The sequence below is a fragment of the Lithobates pipiens genome, unplaced genomic scaffold (assembly GCF_037356315.1).
Source record: "Lithobates pipiens isolate NorthernLeopardFrog02 unplaced genomic scaffold, aLitPip1_a1.2 Scaffold_25, whole genome shotgun sequence".
Lineage (NCBI taxonomy): Eukaryota > Metazoa > Chordata > Amphibia > Anura > Ranidae > Lithobates > Lithobates pipiens.
Genome location: NW_027507787.1, coordinates 107,337,221 through 107,355,076, shown reverse-complemented (window position 1 = coordinate 107,355,076; position 17,856 = coordinate 107,337,221). Strand labels below are relative to the sequence as shown.

The 17,856-nt window shown below is 47.2% G+C and overlaps 9 pseudogenes; 7 read left to right on the top strand and 2 right to left on the bottom strand.

Annotated features, from left to right (window-relative positions):
* Positions 1 to 2,647: 2,647 nt before the first annotated feature.
* On the top strand, positions 2,648 to 2,766 carry LOC143932601 (5S ribosomal RNA; annotated as a pseudogene).
* A 3,881-nt stretch (positions 2,767 to 6,647) lies between these two features.
* LOC143932600 (5S ribosomal RNA) lies at positions 6,648 to 6,766 on the top strand (annotated as a pseudogene).
* Positions 6,767 to 10,042: 3,276 nt separating this feature from the next.
* LOC143931678 (5S ribosomal RNA) lies at positions 10,043 to 10,161 on the top strand (annotated as a pseudogene).
* A 100-nt stretch (positions 10,162 to 10,261) lies between these two features.
* LOC143931011 (5S ribosomal RNA) lies at positions 10,262 to 10,380 on the top strand (annotated as a pseudogene).
* Positions 10,381 to 10,925: 545 nt separating this feature from the next.
* LOC143931243 (5S ribosomal RNA) lies at positions 10,926 to 11,044 on the top strand (annotated as a pseudogene).
* A 95-nt stretch (positions 11,045 to 11,139) lies between these two features.
* Positions 11,140 to 11,259, top strand: LOC143931733 (5S ribosomal RNA; annotated as a pseudogene).
* A 98-nt stretch (positions 11,260 to 11,357) lies between these two features.
* On the top strand, positions 11,358 to 11,476 carry LOC143931799 (5S ribosomal RNA; annotated as a pseudogene).
* Positions 11,477 to 13,875: 2,399 nt separating this feature from the next.
* LOC143931339 (5S ribosomal RNA) lies at positions 13,876 to 13,994 on the bottom strand (annotated as a pseudogene).
* Positions 13,995 to 14,407: 413 nt separating this feature from the next.
* On the bottom strand, positions 14,408 to 14,526 carry LOC143931624 (5S ribosomal RNA; annotated as a pseudogene).
* Positions 14,527 to 17,856: the final 3,330 nt, after the last annotated feature.

The window sequence follows — 17,856 nt, the reverse complement described above, 5'->3', positions numbered from 1 at the left end:
AGGCACTGCTCACCTCCCGAATGTAGTCTCGAGTACCAGTTAAATACCTCCAAGGCCTCCATGTAACACTAAATGCCTCTTCAGTGTTGTGAAGGGTGGCGGTCAATTCTTCCATCCGGAGAATATGATTGACTTTGGAATACCACAGCACCTTGGATGGGGGCTGAGGCTTCCTCCACAGTGTGGGAATGCAGGCCCGGGCGGCGTTCAGGAGTTGCATCGTGAGGGTTTTTTTGTATTTTCGAACAGGCTGTTTGGTCAAGTGTAGTAGGCACGCTGCTGGGTTGTCTGTGATATCTAAATTTCTGAGAGTTTTTATCGTCCCGGTCACCTCCACCAAAAATTTCCTCAAGGCCGGGCATACCCAGAAAATGTGTCCCATGGTCCCCGTATCTGAATTGCACCTCCAACAAACATCCGGGATCGATTTATTCATTTTATTTAGAAGGTATGGGACTCTATACCAGCGTGAGACTATCTTGTATCCTGATTCTTGATATTGGTTTGCGATGGAAGCTTTATGTACTAATGTCAGGATCTTCCCTATCTGTTGTGGGGTAAATGTGATGCCAAAGTCCCTCTCCCATTTGTGGATAAATGGTGGGGGTCGACTCCTCCTCCTGACTACTTAATAGGTTGTAGAGGAGGGAGAGGGTGTGTCGCACAGGTTCCCTTTTGTGACAGATGGATTCATAGGGCGTCAGGTCTCTAGGAGTGTAGGGGGCCCTTTGTATGGCCAGAAGAAAGTGATGAAGTTGATAAGCACTAAACAAGTCAAGCGGAGGGTCAGAAAGCTCGCGACAGTTTGCGTGGTCGGAGCCCTCCCGAGGGCCACACCTCTCCCAGACGCTGTTTCCCCACCACTGTCAACTGTCGCAGTTTCTTGTTGGTAAATCCCGGTGGGAAGTCTGGATTACCTATAACCGGAGTCATGGGTGACGGCAGGGGAGCAATGTGTGTGCAGCGGAACAACCTCTGCACAACAGCCAACTTGGCTCACACTACGGGGTGATCTCTGAGGTCTTTTGGTGGGGAGAACAGGAGCCACGGGGAGGTCAATAGGGGAATGGATCCATCCTCAATCTCCATCTCCACACACTGTTTGTGTGGGTCATTACAATGCCAATCAACGACTCTCGCTAGCAGAGTCGCTCTGTAGTATTGTCTGAGATCTGGGAGACCCAGACCCCCCTTGTCCTTTGGTCTGGCAAGCAATTGCAAACGGGCTCTGGGCGGTTTGCGCGCCCAAATAAAGTCCCGGAGCAGCACCTGCAGTTGTCTGAAAAAATTGGGGGTAACCGGATCGGTAATGTCTGGAACAAGTATAAGATCCGCGGGAGGGCCGTCATTTTGAATGCATTACAGCGCCCGAACCAGGTCAGTGTTAAAGCATGCCAGTTTCCCAAATCAGATTTCAGTCTATTCAGGAGAGGGACAAAATTAAGCGGGTACAATTGCGCCAAATCCGCTGCGATGTCAACGCCCAGGTAACGTATAGATTTTTCAGCTCAGTAGAATGGAAAAGCGGAGAGTAGCCTCTTGGCCTCACCATCCGGGACCGATATATTCAATACAGCCGACGGTGCAATTGATTTTATAGTTTGATAGGCTGCCGTATCGCCGGAGAGCCGCGAGTATATTGGGAAGCGAAATGTGTGGATTGGAGACGAAAAAAATTTAGATCGTCAGCGTACGCCGCAATTTTGTGGTGTGCCGAGGGTTTGGATATGCCAGTAATATTCGGGTCATTCCGAATGTGACACATAAGTGGTTCCAGTGTCAAAATAAAAATTAGGGGAGACAGAGGGCACCCCTGCCTCGTCCCATTAGTGATGGGGAAAGAGTCCGAGCACTCTGAAAGCACCCAATCTCGTCTGATCTTGGAGGCTAAGAAGAGTCAGGCCTGTTTAGTACCTGGTGGGAGACCACCTGGGAATACCAGTTATTGTAGGCTTCTTTTTATGTTGTTGGCGTTGATTCGTTTTCTTTTTCCGCTTGTTTCCCAAGGTGATCATCTTGGCATTTGTCAAGAGGGCTGAGAGAGCCCAAAAAGTTCTCCTATGGCCACATCCCCCTGAAAGCGCCCAATCTCATCTGATCTCAGAGGCTAAGCAGGGTCCGGCCTGGATAGTACCTAATTAAAGGTGCCGTAGGAATCTTTTTATATTGTTGGCTTTGACCTGTTTTTCTTTCGCTTGTTTCCCAAGGTGACCATTTTAGCATCAGTCAAGAGTTTTGAGTATGTAACAAAGCGTTCGCCTGAGGTCACATCACCCTGAAAGCACCCGATCTCAGAGGCTAAGCAGGGTCTGGGTCAAATGGGAGACCGCCATGGTCTATGTTGTTGGCGTTGTCCTATTTTTTTCACTTGTTTCCCAAGATAACCATCTTGGTATTTGTCAAGAGGGTTGAGAGTGTCTAAACAGAACACCTTTGGCCACATCACCCTGAAAGCGCACAATCTCATCTGATCTCGGAGGCCTAGCAGTGTACGGCCTGGTTAATACCTGTATGGGAGACCATCTGTGAATACCAGGTGCCGTAGGCTTCTTTTTATGTTGTTGGCGTTTACCTGTTTATTTTCGCTTGTTTCCCAAGGTTACAATCTTGGCGTTTAACAAGAGGGTTGAGAGTGCCCAAAGAGATCACCTACGGCCCCATCACCCTGAAAGCGCCCAATCTCATCTGATCTCAGAGGCTAAACAGTGTCGGGCCTGGTTAGTACCTGGATGGGAGACCGCCTGGGAATACCAGGTGCCATAGGCTTCTTTTTATGTTGTTGGCTTTGACCTGTTTTTTTCGCTTGTGTCTCAAGGCGACCATCTTGGCGTTTGTCAAGAGGGTTGGGCGTGTCTTGAAGAGAACGCTTACGGCCACATCACCCTGAAAGCACCCGATCTCGTCTGATTTCAGAGGCTTAGCAGCGTCAGGCCTGGTTAGTACCTGGATGGGAGACTGCCTGGGAAGACCAGGTGACATAGAAGGATCTGGCCTGGTTAGTGTCTTGATTGGGAGATCGCCTGGGAATACCGGATGCCGTAGGATTCTTTTTATGTTGTTGGCTTTGACCTGTTTTTTTTCCCTTGTTTCCCAAGGTGACCATCTTGGCATTTGTCAAGAGGGTTGAGAGTGCACAAAGAAATTGCCTACGGGCACAACACCCTGAAAGCGCCCAATCTCGTTTGGTCTCAGAGGCTAAGCAGGGTTGGGCCTGGTTTGTACCTGGATGGGAGACCGCCTGGGTTTTCCAAATGCCGCAGGCTTCTTTTTATGTTGTTGGCGTTGACTTGTTTTTTTTGTTTGTTTCCCAAGGTGACCATCTTGGCGTTTGTCAAGAGGGTTGAGCGTGCATTTGATCTCAGAGGGTAAGCAGGGTTGGGACCTGGTTAGTACCTGGATGGGAGACCGCCTGGGATTTCTCGATGCCATAGGCTTTTTTTTTAACTTGTTGGCATTGACTTATTTTTTTTTTTTGTTTTATTCTTTTATTAAGTAGAACAACATAAATATAACAGTCAACCATACAGCATGACCCAGGGTCACAATTACATGGTAACAAAAAATAGGCAGCCAAATAACTCTGGGTTCTCAGAGGGGAGTCCTACAGTTTCATGCAGAAAAGAGAGAAACCCCACCTCCGACATGTAGTACAGTATAACTAATGCAGCTCCGTTCAGACAAATGTAATCATGGAGAACAACTGGGACCACAGCGAGCCAGCTTATCATGACCTATGTGATCCAGAGTAAAATATGAGCCGGAGGTGTCCAGAACCCTGGGGTTCTTCTGGGTCCCAAAGGCTAGTAAGGAGACATGGCATAGTGAAAAGGGAGGACGGGGGAAGAAGAGAGTGCAAAGACGGAGAGAGAGGAGGGGGGGGATGGCGGCGAGGAAAAAAAGAAAAATAAAGACAAAAAGGGAGGGGGGGGGGGAATGCCACCCAAGGCAGACATGGCCTACGTAGGTAAACGTTAGATGTTCAGTCATTTTCTGGGACAGAGGCACTGCTCACCTCCCGAATGTAGTCTCGAGTACCAGTTAAATACCTCCAGGGCCTCCATGTAACACTAAATGCCTCTTCAGTGTTGTGAAGGGTGGCGGTCAATTCTTCCATCCGGAGAATATGATTGACTTTGGAATACCACAGCACCTTGGATGGGGGCTGAGGCTTCCTCCACAGTGTGGGAATGCAGGCCCGGGCGGCGTTCAGGAGTTGCATCGTGAGGGTTTTTTTGTATTTTCGAACAGGCTGTTTGGTCAAGTGTAGTAGGCACGCTGCTGGGTTGTCTGCGATATCTACATTTCTGAGAGTTTTTATCGTCCCGGTCACCTCCACCAAAAATTTCCTCAAGGCCGGGCATGCCCAGAAAATGTGTCCCATGGTCCCCGTATCTGAATTGCACCTCCAACAAACATCCGGGATCGATCTATTCATTTTATTTAGAAGGTATGGGACTCTATACCAGCGTGAGACTATCTTGTATCCTGATTCTTGATATTGGTTTGCGATGGAAGCTTTATGTACTAATGTCAGGATCTTCCCTATCTGTTGTGGGGTAAATGTGATGCCAAAGTCCCTCTCCCATTTGTGGATAAATGGTGGGGGTCGACTCCTCCTCCTGACTACTTAATAGGTTGTAGAGGAGGGAGAGGGTGTGTCACATAGGTTCCCTTTTGTGACAGATGGATTCATAGGGCGTCAGGTCTCTAGGAGTGTAGGGGGCCCTTTGTATGGCCAGAAGAAAGTGATGAAGTTGATAAGCACTAAACAAGTCAAGCGGAGGGTCAGAAAGCTCGCGACAGTTTGCGTGGTCGGAGCCCTCCCGAGGGCCACACCTCTCCCAGACGCTGTTTCCCCACCACTGTCAACTGTCGCAGTTTCTTGTTGGTAAATCCCGGTGGGAAGTCTGGATTACCTATAACCGGAGTCATGGGTGACGGCAGGGGAGCAATGTGTGTGCAGCGGAACAACCTCCGCACAACAGCCAACTTGGCTCACACTACGGGGTGATCTCTGAGGTCTTTTGGTGGGGAAGACAGGAGCCACGGGGAGGTCAATAGGGGAATGGATCCATCCTCAATCTCCATCTCCACCCACTGTTTGTGTGGGTCATTACAATGCCAATCAACGACTCTCGCTAGCAGAGTCGCTCTGTAGTATTGTCTGAGATCTGGGAGACCCAGACCCCCCTTGTCCTTTGGTCTGGCAAGCAATTGCAAACGGGCTCTGGGCGGTTTGCGCGCCCAAATAAAGTCCAGGAGCAGCACCTGCAGTTGTCTGAAAAAAATTGGGGGTAACCGGATCGGTAATGTCTGGAACAAGTATAAGATCCGCGGGAGGGCCGTCATTTTGAATGCATTACAGCGCCCGAACCAGGTCAGTGTTAAAGCATGCCAGTTTCCCAAATCAGATTTCAGTCTATTCAGGAGAGGGACAAAATTAAGCGGGTACAATTGCGCCAAATCCGCTGCGATGTCAACGCCCAGGTAACGTATAGATTTTTCAGCTCAGTAGAATGGAAAAGCGGAGAGTAGCCTCTTGGCCTCACCATCCGGGACCGATATATTCAATACAGCCGACGGTGCAATTGATTTTATAGTTTGATAGGCTGCCGTATCGCCGGAGAGCCGCGAGTATATTGGGAAGCGAAATGTGTGGATTGGAGACGAAAAAATTTAGATCGTCAGCGTACGCCGCAATTTTGTGGTGTGCCGAGGGTTTGGATATGCCAGTAATATTCTGGTCATTCCGAATGTGACACATAAGTGGTTCCAGTGTCAAAATAAAAATTAGGGGAGACAGAGGGCACCCCTGCCTCGTCCCATTAGTGATGGGGAAAGAGTCCGAGCACTCTGAAAGCACCCAATCTCGTCTGATCTTGGAGGCTAAGAAGAGTCAGGCCTGTTTAGTACCTGGTGGGAGACCACCTGGGAATACCAGTTATTGTAGGCTTCTTTTTATGTTGTTGGCGTTGATTCGTTTTCTTTTTCCGCTTGTTTCCCAAGGTGATCATCTTGGCATTTGTCAAGAGGGCTGAGAGAGCCCAAAAAGTTCTCCTATGGCCACATCCCCCTGAAAGCGCCCAATCTCATCTGATCTCAGAGGCTAAGCAGGGTCCGGCCTGGATAGTACCTAATTAAAGGTGCCGTAGGAATCTTTTTATATTGTTGGCTTTGACCTGTTTTTCTTTCGCTTGTTTCCCAAGGTGACCATTTTAGCATCAGTCAAGAGTTTTGAGTATGTCCCAAAGCGTTCGCCTGAGGTCACATCACCCTGAAAGCGCCCGATCTCAGAGGCTAAGCAGGGTCTGGGTCAAATGGCAGACCGCCATGGTCTATGTTGTTGGCGTTGTCCTATTTTTTTTCACTTGTTTCCCAAGATAACCATCTTGGTATTTGTCAAGAGGGTTGAGAGTGTCTAAATAGAACACCTATGGCCACATCACCCTGAAAGCGCACAATCTCATCTGATCTCGGAGGCCTAGCAGTGTACGGCCTGGTTAATACCTGTATGGGAGACCATCTGTGAATACCAGGTGCCGTAGGCTTCTTTTTATGTTGTTGGCGTTTACCTGTTTATTTTCGCTTGTTTCCCAAGGTTACAATCTTGGCGTTTAACAAGAGGGTTGAGAGTGCCCAAAGAGATCACCTACGGCCCCATCACCCTGAAAGCGCCCAATCTCATCTGATCTCAGAGGCTAAACAGTGTCGGGCCTGGTTAGTACCTGGATGGGAGACCGCCTGGGAATACCAGGTGCCATAGGCTTCTTTTTATGTTGTTGGCTTTGAACTGTTTTTTTCGCTTGTTTCTCAAGGCGACCATCTTGGCGTTTGTCAAGAGGGTTGGGCGTGTCTTGAAGAGAACGCTTACGGCCACATCACCCTGAAAGCACCCGATCTCGTCTGATTTCAGAGGCTTAGCAGCGTCAGGCCTGGTTAGTACCTGGATGGGAGACTGCCTGGGAAGACCAGGTGACATAGAAGGATCTGGCCTGGTTAGTGTCTTGATTGGGAGATCGCCTGGGAATACCGGATGCCGTAGGATTCTTTTTATGTTGTTGGCTTTGACCTGTTTTTTTTCCCTTGTTTCCCAAGGTGACCATCTTGGCATTTGTCAAGAGGGTTGAGAGTGCACAAAGAAATTGCCTACGGGCACAACACCCTGAAAGCGCCCAATCTCGTTTGGTCTCAGAGGCTAAGCAGGGTTGGGCCTGGTTTGTACCTGGATGGGAGACCGCCTGGGTTTTCCAAATGCCGCAGGCTTCTTTTTATGTTGTTGGCGTTGACTTGTTTTTTTTGTTTGTTTCCCAAGGTGACCATCTTGGCGTTTGTCAAGAGGGTTGAGCGTGCATTTGATCTCAGAGGGTAAGCAGGGTTGGGACCTGGTTAGTACCTGGATGGGAGACCGCCTGGGATTTCTCGATGCCATAGGCTTTTTTTTTAACTTGTTGGCATTGACTTATTTTTTTTTTTTGTTTTATTCTTTTATTAAGTAGAACAACATAAATATAACAGTCAACCATACAGCATGACCCAGGGTCACAATTACATGGTAACAAAAAATAGGCAGCCAAATAACTCTGGGTTCTCAGAGGGGAGTCCTACAGTTTCATGCAGAAAAGAGAGAAACCCCACCTCCGACATGTAGTACAGTATAACTAGTGCAGCTCCGTTCGGACAAATGTAATCATGGAAAACAACTGGGACCACAGCGAGCCAGCTTATCATGACCTATGTGATCCAGAGTAAAATATGAGCCGGTCGTGTCCAGAACCCTGGGGTTCTTCTGGGTCCCAAAGGCTAGTAAGGAGACATGGCATAGTGAAAAGGGAGGACGGGGGAAGAAGAGAGTGCAAAGACGGAGAGAGAGGAGGGGGGGGATGGCGGCGAGGAAAAAAAGAAAAATAAAGACAAAAAGGGAGGGGGGGGGGGGGGGAATGCCACCCAGGGCAGACATGGCCTACGTAGGTAAATGTTAGATGTTCAGTCGTTTTCTGGGACAGAGGCACTGCTCACCTCCCGAATGTAGTCTCGAGTACCAGTTAAATACCTCCAGGGTCTCCATGTAACACTAAATGCCTCTTCAGTGTTGTGAAGGGTGGCGGTCAATTCTTCCATCCGGAGAATATGATTGACTTTGGAATACCACAGCACCTTGGATGGGGGCTGAGGCTGCCTCCACAGTGCAGGAATCCAGGCCCGGGCGGCATTCAGGAGTTGCATCGTGAGGGTTTTTTTGTATTTTCGAACAGGCTGTTCGGTCAAGTGTAGTAGGCACGCTGCTGGGAACCCAAAAGTTCCTCAAGGCCGGGCATGCCCAGAAAAGGTGTCCCATGGACCCCGTATCTGAATTTCACCTCCAACAAACATCCGGGATCGATCTATCCATTTTATTCAGAAGGTATGGGACTCTATACCAGCGTGAGACTATCTTGTATCCCGATTCTTGATATTGGTTTGCGATGGAAGCTTTATGTACTAAGATCAGGATCTTCCCTATCTGTTGTGGGGTAAATGTGATGCCTAGGTCCCTCTCCCATTTGTGGATAAATGGTGGGGGTCGACTCCTCCTCCTGACTACTCAATAGGTTGTACAGGAGGGAGAGGGTGTGTCGCACCGGTTCCCTTTTGTGACAGATGGATTGATAGGGTGTCAGGTCTCTAGGAGTGTAGGGGGCCCTTTGTATGGCCAGAAGAAAGTGACGAAGTTGATAAGCACTAAACAAGTCAAGCGGAGGGTCAGAAAGCTGGGCGACAGTTTGCGTGGTCGGGAGCCCTCCCGAGGGCCACACCTCTCCCAGACGCTGTTTCCCCACCACTGTCAACTGTCGCAGTTTCTTGTTGGTAAATCCTGGTGGGAAGTCTGGATTACCTATAACCGGAGTCATTGGTGATGGCAGGGGAGAAATGTGTGTGCAGAGGAACAACCTCCGCACAACAGCCAACGTAGCTCCCACTACGGGGTGATCTCTGAGGTCTTTTGGTAGGGAGGACAGGAGCCACGGGGAGGTCAATAGGGGAATGGATCCATCCTCAATCTCTATCTCCACCCACTGCTTGTGTGGGCCATTACAATGCCAATCAACGACTCTCGCTAGCAGAGTCACTCTGTAGTATTGTCTGAGATCTGGGAGACCCAGACCCCCCTTGTCCTTTGGTCTGGCAAGCAATTGCAAACGGGCTCTGGGCGGTTTGCGCGCCCAAATAAAGTCCCGGAGCAGCACCTTCAGTTGTCTGAAAAAAATTGGGGGTAACCGGATCGGTAATGTCTGGAACATGGATAAGATCCGCGGGAGGGCCGTCATTTTGAATGCATTACAGCGCCCGAACCAGGTCAGTGTTAAAGCATGCCAGTTTCCCAAATCAGATTTCAGTCTATCCAGGAGAGGGACAAAATTAAGCGGGTACAATTGCGCTAAATCCGCTGCGATGTCAACGCCCAGGTAACGTATAGATTTTTCAGCCCAGTAGAATGTAAAAGCGGAGCGGAGCCTCTTGGCCTCACCATCCGGGACCGATATATTCAATACAGCCGACTTGGCGCAATTGATTTTATAGTTTGATAGGCTGCCGTATCACTGTAGAGACGCAAGTATATTGGGAATGTGTGGATTGGAGACGGAAAAAATTAGATCGTCAGCGTGACACATAAGTGGTTCCAGTGTCAGAATAAAAATTAGGGGAGACAGAGGGCACCTCTGCCTCGTCCCATTAGTGATGGGGAAAGAGTCCGAGCACCACTCGTTTACCCGTACCGCTGCCGACGGCGTGGAGTAAAGCGACATTACCCAGCTCATCATGTTGGGGCCAAGACCTATATGTTCCAGGGTGGCCTGCATAAAGTGCCAGGCCACCCTGTCAAAGGCCTTCTCCGCGTCCGTTGACAACATAAGCAAGGGCCTTCCCTGTACATGCGCCACATGGATTAAATTGAGGACTCGGGCCGAATTGTCTCTAGCTTCCGACTTTTTTTTTTTTTTTTGCTTGTTTCCCAAGGTAATCTTGGCGTTTGTCAAGAGGGTTGAAAGTGCCTGAAGAGATTGCCTACGGGCACATCACCCTGAAAGCACCCAATCTCGTTTGATGTTGGAGGCTAAGGAGAGTCGGGCCTTGTTAGTACCTGGATGGGAGACCACCTGGGAATACCAGGTGTCGTAGACTTCTTTTTATGTTGTTGGTGTTGACCTGTTTTTTTTTCGCTTGTTTCCCAAAGTGACCATCTTGGTGTTTGTCAAGAGGGTTGAGAGTGCCTGAAGAGATTGCCTATGGCCACATCACTCTGAAAGCACCAAATCTCGTCTGATCTTGGAGGCTAAGAAGAGTCGGGCCTGGTTAGTACCTGCATGGGAGACCACCTGGGAATACCAGTTATTGTAGGCTTCTTTTTATGTTGTTGGCGTTGATTCATTTTTTTTTTTTTCGCTTGTTTCCCAAGGTGACCATCTTGGCATTTGTCAAGAGGGTTGAGAGTGCCCAAAGAGTTCGCTTACAGCAGCATCACCCTGAAAGAGCCCTATCTCTTCTCATCTCTGAGGCTAAGAAGGGTTGGGCCTAGTTAGTCCCTGGATGGGAGATGGCTTTGGAATACCAGGTGCCGTAGTCTTCTTTTTATGTTGTTGACATTGACCTGTTTTTTTTTCGCTTGTTTCCCAAGGTGACTATCTTGACATTTGTCAAGAGGGTTGAAAGTGCCCAAAAGAGATTGCCTATGGGCACATAAGCCTGAAAGCGCCCGATCTCCTCTGATCTCAGAGGCTAAACAGGGTCGGGCCTTGCTAGTACCTGGATTGGAGACCACCTGGGAATACTAGGTGCTGAAGGCTTCTTTTTATGTTGTTGGCGTTGACTTGTTTTTTTTTTTTGTTTGTTTACCAAGGTGACCATCTTGGTGTTTGTCAAGAGGGTTGAGAGTGCCTGAAGAGCTCGCCTATGGCCACATAACCCTGAAAGCACCAGATCTCGTCTGATCTCAGAGACTAAACAGGGTTGGGCCTTGTTAATACCTGGATGGGAGACCACCTGGGAATACTAGGTGCTGTAGACTTCTTCTCATGTTGTTGGCGTTGACTTGATTTTTTTGTTTGTTTCCCAAGGTGACCATATTGGCGTTAGTCAAGGTTGAGAGTGCCTGAAGAAATCTCCTACGGCTACACCACCCTGAAAGAGCCCAATCTCATCTGATCTCAGAGGCTAAGCAGGGTTGGGACCAGTTTAGTACCTGGATGGGAGACCGCCTGGGATTTCCAGATGCCGTAGGCTTCTTTTTATGTTGTTGCCGTTGACCTATTTTTTTCTGCTTGTTTCCAAGGTGACCATCTTGGTGTTTGTCAAGAGAGTTGAGAGTGCCTGAAGATATTGGCTACGGCCACATCACCCTGAATCTGTTCCATCTCGTCTGATCTTGGAGGCTAAGCAGGGTTGGGCCTGGTTAATGCCTGGATGGGAGACCGCCTGGGAATACCAGGTGTCGTAGGCTTCTTTTTTTTTTCAAATATAATTTTTTCTCCAAATAGGGGAAGACGGTCCCCCGAGTACATAATGCAACAGAGAAATACAGAGCAAAAAGCAGCTGAACAATACTTGATACAGGTATATTCGCAACTGTGAGTCTGCCTTCCATCAATCACAATGATTCGAGGCACAGATAAAGTACTGTACCAAGATCCAGGGTCATATAAAACCCCAGGTCCCTCCGGCATAATCCATCCAGAGGGGGGTGTGGGGCCGTCATTCCCAATTTTCCACTTTTTCCAAAAGAGAGAGGGGGTGGAGGGGGTGAGAGATAGGGGAGGAAGGCAGAAAAGAGAAGGGTTGAAAGATCAGGAAAGGAGAAGAGGGGACGAGACACGATGGCAGCCACTGTCCAAGGGGCCAGTCAAGGAAAGCTCAGAGCACTAAGGCGATAGCAGGCGACATCCTTCCAGGTAGAATATAAAGGTATTCCAGATGTCTCAGGTTTGTTTAAAAAAGTCTTGTTTACCTTGTGATGTGAGGATCAAGTCCTCCATTTTTTTTAATGTCCTCTATTTTCCTAAGCCAGTGAGTAATGAAAGGAGGGGAACATTTTTTCCAATAGAGAGGGATGCAGGATTTCGCCGCATTTATCACATGCCGTAAAATTGATTTTTTTTTGTACTTCTTAATGGGAATCTGTGAATGGTGCAAGAGAAAGAATGCAGCCTCTTCCTGGATGGAGAAGTCTGTGAATTTTTGTGTTATGCATCGGATCTCTGTCCAGAAGTCCACCAAGCTGGGGCAGGACCAAAAAATGTGCAGCAACGTGCCCTCTTCTTCTCCACACCTCCAGCATATGTTCGAGGAAGAGGGGAAACATTTCTGCAGCTTTGATGGTGTCAAATACCACCTGGTGAGAAGTTTAAAATTCGTCTCCTGTATCTTCGTGCACAGCGACATTTTGAGAGCCAAAGTGATAATGCGTTGTCTCTGTGCTGGGGAAAATTAGCAATTAAGGTCCTTTTCCCAGTTGGACAGACAGGTTAAGTGTGGGTAATCTGTTTGAGAGAGAATGTGGGCCAAAGGGCCTTCGCTCCTGCATAGAGTCTCAAACTCCGTCTGAAGGCGGGCGAACATTTGAGGATTGGGGATGGAATGGAGAAAATGATGTCGTTGCGCCGCTCTCCAAAAAGGCAGTTGAAAAAGCCCTGTCGGATCTGTTAGGGTTGAGAAAGAAGGCCATTTTCCATCAATGACGAATTTAGATGCATTGTCTAGGTTGGAATTTCTAAGTGGGTCCCCAGTTCAAAGGTTGGATGGCCACGTATAGGGAATAGGGAAGTCAAAGACGTGAGTGTGTTTTGGGTAGCGATCAGGTGACTGACTTTCAACTAAGCCCCTATAGTGGGATGTGACATAAATTCTGTGGGTAAATACTTATAGCACCACATGGCGCTTCTTAGCGGAATTCGGGAGTGAGCTTAGAAAGTTTGTTTCGATTCCAGTCCAATACACGCCCCAGATGGGAGGCCAGGTAGTAGCGTCGCAAGTCAGGGAGAACCAACCCTCCCTGTTGTTTAGACAATGTCAGCTGTGACCGCTTAAGTCTGGGATTTTTGTGGGCCCAGTTAAATTGAGTGAGCAAGGATTGAGCTTGCTTAAAAAACGGGACTGGAATCTGGACCGGGAGAGCTTGGAAAAGATAAGTAAATTTAGGGAGTATGTTCATTTTAATGAGATTGCATCTCCTGAACCAGGAATGGAGGCCAGAATGCCACCCGTGAAGCAAACTGCGGATCTTAGTGACAAGGGGTGGGGGGAAGTTCAACATAAACGTACGCACGATGTCCGGTGGAATGTAAGTACCTAAGTACTTAAGGGCTGTATGGGTCCATTTAAATCGAAAATTGGACTGCAAGTCTATTAACGTTTGCGGGGGGACTGTAACCCCCCATGGCCTTTGATTTCAAGAAGTATCACGTATATCTGGAATTCCCGAAGGAGATTTGGCAAGGAAACTCTGGGATTCGTCAGCGAGAACAGCATGTCATCCGTGTAGGCAGATATCTTGTACTCAATAGTACCCATTTGGAGTCCCGTTTGTTTGAAAAAAAACAGGTCAACGCCTACAACATAAAAAGAATCCTACGGCATCCGGTATTCCCAGGCGATCTCCCAATCAAGACACTAACCAGGCCAGATCCTTCTATGTCACCTGGTCTTCCCAGGCAGTCTCCCATCCAGGTACTAACCAGGCCTGACGCTGCTAAGCCTCTGAAATCAGATGAGATCGGGTGCTTTCAGGGTGATGTGGCCGTAAGCGTTCTCTTCAAGACACGCCCAACCCTCTTGACAAACACCAAGATGGTCGCTTTGAGAAACAAGCGAAATAAACAGTTCAAAGCCAACAACATAAAAAGAAGCCTATGGCACCTGGTATTTCCAGGCGGTCTCCCATCCAGGTACTAACCAGGCCCGACACTGTTTAGCCTCTGAGATCAGATGAGATTGGGCGCTTTCAGGGTGATGGGGCCGTAGGTGATCTCTTCGGGCACTCTCAACCCTCTTGTTAAATGCCTTGGAAAACAAGCGAAAATAAACAGGTAAACGCCAACAACATAAAAAGAAGCCTACGGCACCTGGTATTCACAGATGGTCTCCCATACAGGTATTAACCAGGCCGTACACTGCTAGGCCTCCGAGATCAGATGAGAAACTAGCGAAAGAAAAACAGGTCAAAGCCAACAATATAAAAAGATTCCTACGGCACCTTTAATTAGGTACTATCCAGGCCGGACCCTGCTTAGCCTCTGAGATCAGATGAGATCGGGCGCTTTCAGGGCCGTAGGAGATTTCTTTCGGCTCTCTCAGCCCTCTTGACAAATGCCAAGATGACCACCTTGGGAAACAAGCGGAAAAAAAAAAACATGTCAACGCCAACAACATAAAAAGAATCCTACGGCACCTGGTATTCCCAGTTGGTCTCCCATCCAGTTACTAATCAGGCCCGACAATGCTTAGCCTCTGAGATCAGACAAGATCAGGCACTTTCAAGGTGATGGGGCCATAGGCGATCTCTTCGGGCACTGTCAACCATCTTGACAAACGCCAACATGGTCATCTTGGGAAACAAGCGAAAAAAAACAAGTCATTGCCAACATTGGAGGCTAAGCAGGGTTGGGCAATCAGTTTCCTTGCCTGAAATAGGCATCCCAGAACTGCCATCTGGCTACTTCCCGGGTTTCCAACTCCTTCAACTAATCCCAGGAGACAATACTTCGCCTCCATCCTGGTGGAGGTTCCAAACACCCGATCAATGGTTCCTGTCACCTCTGTCCAGTAGCCGATCAACTTCGGGCATCTCCAAAACATGTGCATCATGTCTCCCCCCATGTTCCCGCACCGGGGGCAACTTGCATCCGGCCGTTCGGCCAAACTGAAAAAGTTTACGAGGAGCATAATAGGTTCTATATAATAAGAACAGATGTGACATCCTCTGTGAGGAGAGCCACAATTCACCACAGGCAGGATTCCTGTGGCCAATTATAGCTCAGGGGGGTTTAGTACACACCCCACACTATATAAGGCCGCCAGCGCGGCGGCCTTGTATAGTGTGTTGCGGTGGTCAGGGAAAGAGGACGATAGGCAGGGACAGTGTCTTTACTGCTTGGGAACCTAGCACTGTTACAGTGGGTGTTAGTGCCTCCTGCACAGTACACACCTGAAGCTACCCTTTATTACTGGTGTTCAATTTCTGCAATACATGCATCTGCAGTGCAAAAGTTAGAGTGGGTGTTGTTTGCCTCCTGTACAGTATACACCTTATTGCTGGTGTTCTGTTTCTGTAATACAGGAACCTAGCACTGTTACAGTGCTAGGGTGTACAGAGAAGCTGGTATATATAGAAGACTACAGCATACAGAAGAAAGGCTAGTGAATACAGAATACAGACTCGTGTATGTAGATAGGCTTGAGTATACAGAGATGCTAGAGTAAACAGTGAGACTGGGGTACACAGAGAGGCTAGTTTAAAGAGAGGCTAGTATATACAAAGATGTTAGTGTATATAGAGAGGTTAGTGTATAGAGAGAGTCGAGTGTATACAGAAAGGACAGTGCATATAGAGAAGCTAGTGTATACAGAAGACAGGCTTGGGTATACATCAAAGATGACAGTGTATACAGAAAACTGGGTAGTGCATGCAGAGAGTCTAGTGGGTACAGAAGACAGGCTGGTGTATTCTAGCTAGTATTTACAGTCTAGTGTATACAGAAGACAGACTGTGGTATACAGAGAGTTTAGTGTATTCAGAGAGTCTAGTGTATACAGTCGGCGAGTGTATACATAAGACTGGCTAGTTTACACAGTGTTTACAGAGATGCAAGGGTGAAGAAGCTACAGAGAAGCTAGTATATATAGTAGTGCTAGGGTGTACAGAGAAGCTGGTATATATAGAAGACTATACAGTCATACAGAAGAAAGGCTAGTGAATACAGAATACAGACTCGTGTATGTAGATAGGCTTGAGTATACAGAGATGCTAGAGTAAACAGTGAGGCTGGGGTACACAGAGAGGCTAGTTTAAAGAGAGGCTAGTATATACAAAGATGTTAGTGTATATAGAGAGGTTAGTGTATAGAGAGAGTCGAGTGTATACAGAAAGGACAGTGCATATAGAGAAGCTAGTGTATACAGAAGACAGGCTTGGGTATACATCAAAGATGACAGTGTATACAGAAAACTGGGTAGTGCATGCAGAGAGTCTAGTGGGTACAGAAGACAGGCTGGTGTATTCTAGCTAGTATTTACAGTCTAGTGTATACAGAAGACAGACTGTGGTATACAGAGAGTTTAGTGTATTCAGAGAGTCTAGTGTATACAGTCGGCGAGTGTATACATAAGACTGGCTAGTTTACACAGTGTTTACAGAGATGCAAGGGTGAAGAAGCTACAGAGAAGCTAGTATATATAGTAGTGCTAGGGTGTACAGAGAAGCTGGTATATATAGAAGACTATACAGTCATACAGAAGAAAGGCTAGTGAATACAGAATACAGACTCGTGTATGTAGATAGGCTTGAGTATACAGAGATGCTAGAGTAAACAGTGAGGCTGGGGTACACAGAGAGGCTAGTTTAAAGAGAGGCTAGTATATACAAAGATGTTAGTGTATATAGAGAGGTTAGTGTATACAGAAGACAGGCTTGGGGTATACATCAAAGCTGACATTCTATACAGAAGACTGGGTAGTGTATACAGAGAGTCTAGTGGGTACAGAAGACAGGCTGGTGTATTCTAGCTAGTTTTTACAGTCTAGTGTATACAGAAGACAGGCTGTGGTATACAGAGAGTTTAGTGTATTCAGAGAGTCTAGTGTATACAGTCGGCGAGTGTATACATAAGACTGGCTAGTTTACACAGTGTTTACAGAGATGCAAGGGTGAAGAAGCTACAGAGAAGCTAGTATATATAGTATATATAGAAGACTACAGCATACAGAAGAAAGGCTAGTGAATACAGAATAAAGGCTGGCTTCTACGGAGAGGCTAGTGTATGCAGAACACTATCTAGGGTATACAGAGAGGTTATATTATACAGAGAGGCTAGTGCATAGAGTGAAGCTATTGTATATAGAAGCCTGGTTAGTGTATACAGAGAAGCTAGTGTGTACAGAAGAAAGGCTAGACAGGCTATAAAGAGAGTTTTTACAGAAGACAGTTTGGGGTATACAGAGATGTTAGTTTATACAGAGAGACTAATGTATACAGAAGACAGGCTAGGGCATACAGAAGACAGAAGACGGGCTAGTGTATTCAGAACATAGGCTAGTGTATATCGAAGACAGGCTATTGTATGCAGAAGATCGGCTAGTGTAAACATGCTGGTGTATATAGAGAGGCTAGTGAATTTAGAGGGTAGGCTAAGTGATAACAGAAGACAATCTGGGCTATACAGAGACATTTCATCATTTCATCTAGCGCACATCTCTAATGGAGTTTGTCTCATTGCCATGTTATGCCTTTTCATTCTTATCCTAAATATAGATTATACTCACTACACGATTTTAATCATCCACATCAAGCATGCAATAAAACTATCATACATATAAATAAACCATGTACTCTTTTGCTCTATTTTGCATATTTCTAATTCTCCACATCAACTGTCACATTGAGTATGTGACAGTCCTGACACACCATCCTGACTTATTTTTCTTTATTTCTTATTAGAAATAGAGAGTACTATCCCAAAATCCGGTTAAATCTATTCACTTCGATGAGTTCTACCGCTAATTGTACGGTAATGCAAAATGTTCACAAAACCATCCATTTGCTACCAGACATGCTGCACATACTAAGAGTAATGTAACTATCGCTCGCTAACGATGTAAACAGTTTTATTG